Source organism: Cibotium barometz, chromosome 58, assembly GCF_041138505.1.
Source record: "Cibotium barometz isolate CiBa-2024 chromosome 58, ASM4113850v1, whole genome shotgun sequence".
Lineage (NCBI taxonomy): Eukaryota > Viridiplantae > Streptophyta > Polypodiopsida > Cyatheales > Cibotiaceae > Cibotium > Cibotium barometz.
In genome coordinates this window covers 30,943,581-30,949,725 of record NC_141103.1, presented here as the reverse complement: position 1 = coordinate 30,949,725, position 6,145 = coordinate 30,943,581, and positions in this window count along the sequence as shown.

Below are 6,145 nucleotides of genomic sequence, written 5' to 3'. Positions count from 1 at the left end.
CCATGCTCAAATTGGTCGAGGTGTTGACTAGGTCACCAGTTGACATTGAAACACATCTTGTTAAACCCAAAAGGATTCCCCAATACCAACACGATGAGGAGTACCAATTTCCTTTTCAAGAGAAAGAAGAATTGTGTAGCAAAATCGATCCATTGAACTAGGGTGAGGATAAATCAAACGAAGAATCTATAGATGATATTGCAAGTCTGTATTCAATCGAGAATGAGATTAATAGAATTAAGTCGTTTCCATGTGCTTCTAAACAAGTCTAAATAAACACAGTAAGGGCTCCTTTAGTGCCATTATTTACATTTAGTGCCACATTGGGTACTCTTGAGAATGTTGAGAGTCAAAATAAAGAAGACTATAATTTAGATCATCTCTTTGGGAATAAAGTGGGAAATCAAGATTTAATGCCTCCATTTCATAGTTAATACGAAATCAACACTGAAAGCGATATTGAAACTTCTAGGTTTCCATTTGAGAAGTCGATCAAAGTTTGGCTAGATTTTCATAGAAAATGTTGAATGGAAATGAGTAGTGCTTAGTCCTAAAGTTTGTCCACAACATCATATGCGGGGAAGCTTCAGTATCCTTAGTACAACTTGCAATCAACCCTAGAAATATTGAAGTGATAGATGCTACGGGGATTACATGGAAATAGAAGTATCGTCTCTAAGTTAGGCTTCAGAGAAGCAGGTCCTCTTGCGTACATAGGTGGTGGGCCGTCTATTAGAGTCTGAGTATCCCTAATCAACTGCTTATGGATAGCCAAGTTGATTGTCTCTTCACGAGGGTTGGGATATTCTTGCAGCTTCTTAGGCAGCTCGGTCAGAGCTGTGATCCTACTATTATATGCTTGAAGCGCTGCATCTAAAGGCTCGTACACCTTGTCCACAAGGACTGATCCTCCTGAGCTTTCCTCAAACTCAGATGCTTTTCCCTTTTGCTCATTTTGAGTTTTCTCTCCTATTTGTTTTGTTTTCAACATTCCTTCTAGCTCTTTTGGGATAGAATTTCCTCCATCAGAGCTCTTCTGCTCCTTCAACTTCTTACTCCTCTTGCTGCGTGGTTTACGTCGAGTTGATTTCTTTCTCTCTTTTCCATCTTTGGATAGAACCTTAATCTCAAAGGGTTTCTCAACAACCTCTTTGACATTCTTTCCTATGGGGATTGCATGGAAATATGGGGTTATTTCACTCTTCTTCTTAAATGGGTTGACATAGAATGGCAATTCCAAGTTACTCTTGATGACCTTGAAGAGATAAGGTGGCTTTGCATAAGGAGTTCTCAGTACTCAATTGACCAATCGATGCAAACTACCACCTTATGGCTCCCCGCCGCGAGTGCTGTTTTACGAGAAGAGTCGTTGCCAAAAGGGAACCTTCTCCACCTAAACCCATGTATCTTGACACTAACACCTAAACTTAACGCTATTCAAAATTTGATGTAGGACTTAAGTCCTTTCGAAGAGTCAACACACTTCAAGCCCAACTTTATCCATGGCATGAACATAATCTCATGACCCTCAAACTATGGAAGTTAGTAGGTCAACCTTGTTAAAACCCTAAGATCTCTCTAGATAATTGTTATACATAAACATGCATAAATCAGGCATAAACTCATCCACCCGACCACCCCCGAGCCCAAGGGATGCACACATGTATGAATTATAATGAAGTACATCATACCTTTACTTTAATGTCCCATACTATCAAGAGGTATAACTCCAATCCAGTAGCATATAGCTATAGTGTGAAATGGTAGGTGAGTAGTTATGATCCTCTACACAAGAGAGCATAACATAACCTAGCCTCAAGATAACATCACGAGACCATAGCCTAAGCCTCCCTTGAGTGTGCCCCATGCCCCTATTATATAAGAGGGCCCTCAAGTGACTCTTGACTGTCCATTTCCCATGTGTGACCCTTGGATGCCTGACCCTAACCTTAACCCTTAAGGTTAGTCCTAACCAATACTCCACTAGAGCTTGTTTCCATGCTCCCATGCTCACAAGCCTAATGTGGGTTAGCCTCCTAGTATATACACACATAATGTGCATATAACATACTTCCCCTCTCTCAAAACATTGCACTCTTGCAATGAAAAGAAGATAACTACGCTGAACAATCTCAACCAACTCCCGAATCCTCTATTTCCCTATCTTTCCACCTAATTTTAACCTCAAGGATTAGTCAACTACAAAGTTTCCTTTCCCTGAATTCAAGTACCTTATCAGGTTCATGTGGAACATAGGATAATTCTTCGACTTCAACGAGTTCTTGAGGAGTAACTATGTTATCCTCACCTCCCAGTTTCCCTTTCAATCTATTGATATGAAAGAGTGGATAAACTCTAACATGTGGAGGTAGTTTAAGTTCATACGCAACTGTGCCAATCCGATGTATATCGAAATGGACCACAATATCTAGGAGATAAATTCGAGCATTTTCCTTTTGACAAAGTCTGAAAATATTTATGAACTTTAAAATAAACCAACATTCCTGGTTCAAAAGACCAAGTTGAGCATCCTCTATCAGCATAGAACCGTGCCCTATCCTGAGCACTCCTGATAGAATCCCGAGCTTCAGTCAGCATTTCCTACATATCACACAAGAAATCCCTCGATGCATCAAGCTCGATGTCCTTAAGACCGACATCAATAGGTGCCCTGGGTTGATACCCATACATAAGCATGAACGGACTAAAACCAATAGCCATATATTTAAAACTGTTATAGGCAAATTCCATCATTGGAATATATTTATCCCAATTTGATGCTTTTCTAGAGACATATGCACGAAGCATATCCTCTACAATCTGATTCATATGCTCTATTTGCCTATCAGACTACGGATGATCAAAGCAATTCATACTCAAAGTAGTTTCCTTGTTGTAAACCATTCCAAATAAAGTAGGAAAACATGGCATTATAACAGCAGGAACTAGGTATCCATCGATGACACGACGTACCCACATCTGCTCATGGAATTATCGGCATCCCGAGTTACCTCATGGTAAGCTTCCACTAGGCAGTTCCTCCACAAACATGAAAAGAATTCATTCATATTTACATGGCTAGGAGTGGGGAGGAGGTAGCAACACTTTAGCATATCTTTAATCTTATTCCATGAGAAGCCACCTTCATTCAAGCCCTCAGTTCGACATGCTAATTTCCACCAACTCTTCGGTGGATTGTCAAGTTTAAGTCAAGCCATTGGATTGTCTCACTGTAGTTAGCAAGTTCAAAATACTCTTCCATGTATCCATTCTTCTAGGCTTTCCCCAACATCACACGCAGATCACCCAAGAAGGATCCTAGTTTGAATATACACACAAGATCTCTTAGATCATCATCCATGGCCACACTGTGTTGAGTCGCAGAGGGGACAGGACACCTCGGTCAGGATGCCATGATTATGTAAGATAAAGCACTTTTAGATTCACATCACTTTAAGATAAACTCTTATTGGGTTAATTCAAAAAAGATCTACCAACTTAAAAAGTAAACACAACAGTATTATTTCTAGGAGGCATAAACATCCCCTTATTTATATGTAAAAGAGGTCATCCTCATATAAGACTCTTGAGTTTTTTATGAAACTCATCACATCAATTAGGTTATCGTTCATCAACAACATGATAAATAACTACAATGTCAACAAATTTGAATTTATGGCATAATGCTAGATTGGTGGTGCAAGTCAAAAAGGAACATAAACAAGACATGATGAAGCATAAGGAAGCCACAAGCTCCACCACATACCATCTCTCTGTCCTCCAAAATAATGATGTGCATATCGCTCCAGAGCCTCTCATCTCATTTCTCTGCTACTAACTGACTAAGCAACTTGCAGATCCCAAGTAATTGTGGGACCGTGGGCGTCTAGACTAGGGTGAACCATGATGATGCCTTAATTAATAAACAATTCCTTTTATTAGATTTAACAATTTCGAGAGAAATTCAACTTTATTATTTAATCACAAGAAAAACTATACACAAACCAACTTATCACAACCAAATAAGTCACATCTGCTATCAAGGGGGTATATATATATATCTCTTTCCCAATGGTAATGCGCTACAAGGCATAAGGTCTACCTCATAAACTGCTATGGGGGGTGAGATTTGGGGCTCGATCTAGGACATAGGCTGAGACTAGCCCTTACAAATACATAAGAGAAGGTTCTCTAACAATCCCTGATGGTTTTCTAAGGGGAAAAACATTGTACACTCATCTTTGGTGGAGTTGCGGACTTTATCCCCCCATGCATCATCCAAGCTTATCTGAGTTCCGAGTAAATAAACCATGGGTAGTAGCCCATTCACAAACTCTATTTATGACCACTCTGTCATACCCACGCAGGTAAGCTTGAGTGAATTTGTCTAGCTCGTTAGATTGAGTCAGAAAACCTTAGGGAGGAGCTTCTTCCATGGCTTGCACACATGACAACCACAATCATCAATTTCCTGCATAGCTAGTCAACCAGGTATGTTGTGATACCACGTATAAGGGGCCCAGCCACTTCCCCCCTCTTGGGACTGCCGCCCTTATGGTGCCTCCCTTTGAACAGACCTTTCCTCCGAACCCAAGGGGGTCTTCCAAAGCTTTATCAAAATTTGGGTCACATTAGTGCTATTGGGTTAAGCAATGGAGTATAATTCTAGTTTAATCCATTCATTGCTTCCATCGAGGAAACTAGGGAGGAGATTCGCGCCTAGATCCAACCTTGGTTGTGAACCCCATGATTCAGCCACCTTGCCACTCGGTCCCTAGGGATGGAGTTAATTTATCTCCTTAAAGTTTATTTTCATTCATTCACAAGACAGCAAACAAATTGCAAACATCCATTTTAAATCAAATTCATAATTCCTACACTTGAGGCAAGCTCCTCATTGTTGTGCAAGCTCATCGATTTCCCATACTAGATTTATCTCCAAATACCTCGGTTTCTTCCTCAATATGTCCATGGGTCCAATACCCGAATGTATAAATGCAACAAGATATGAGAACAGTCTACACCAATGAAGTGTTTGGATAGCCCTATACTTACAAGTTGCTCTCTGAGATCTTTGATCCTTGTGAGAAACTCATCCATCGAGCATTCCTCATTCATATGCTTAGACTCTAACTACCTTCGTAAGTACCTCATTACACACCTATTAAAGCATAGCAAGTGCATCCCAACTTTGCTTGGTAGTTTTACATGAGTGAATATGAGGAATAATACTCCTTTTAATGGAAAGTGCCACAAATTCATGTGCATGCTCATTCTTGTCATCCCACCTAGTTTGTTTTGTTATGAGAGGCGTGGAGACGGATGCCACAATAACACTATCCACAGTACCTATTTCCCAACATGTTAAAGCTATGGCAAGCAACTATTGTTTTCCCACAAGCACAGTGGCATGTGAGGGGATTTCCAAAGTGAAACTTGATAAAGGACATGATGCAAACTAGGCTAACAATTAAGACTCTCGATGATCTAATGAGAGTATCATTGATAGATCCAATGTTGGACAATATTAAGTGGGATCATCTTTGAGATTTGGAAGGATGCAAAGGAGTGCAAGATCTATGATGTTTAATTTTGGTGGATTTTCATGAAAAAGCTATGCTTGGATTTCTTTCAAGGTTCTGCCTTTTCTCAATTTTGGGTGAAATTCTATGTATGCAATACAAACTCCATGATGCTATCTATTTCTTGGTTTAAATTATTATAACTTTAAAGTTTATCCTATTTTCATCTCAAGGATTGACTTTGTTTGCATATATACAAGATGTATTTAAAGTTTTTTATTTTTGGCCCAAGTTTTATACGAATTTAGCTTTACTATCTATAAAGATTTGAGTACTATCATGCTCTCGCGAGACAGACATGGTGTGCCTCAATGCCAATAACAACATTCTAAATCTCTTTGGCAACTAATACATGATGCATTATGTAAGACCACAATGGGTAGTTGGTCTTATCAAGCTTATTCTCAACGAAAGCATCACAAGTACATCACTACCTACCATTTCAGTGTGAAGATAATGAATAACATAAAATGCAAATATCCCAATAACATGCAGGTATACACTGTCAATGCCCAGCCGAGATGGCTACTATACATTCTCTACTTTGGAGATACCTATCCAGC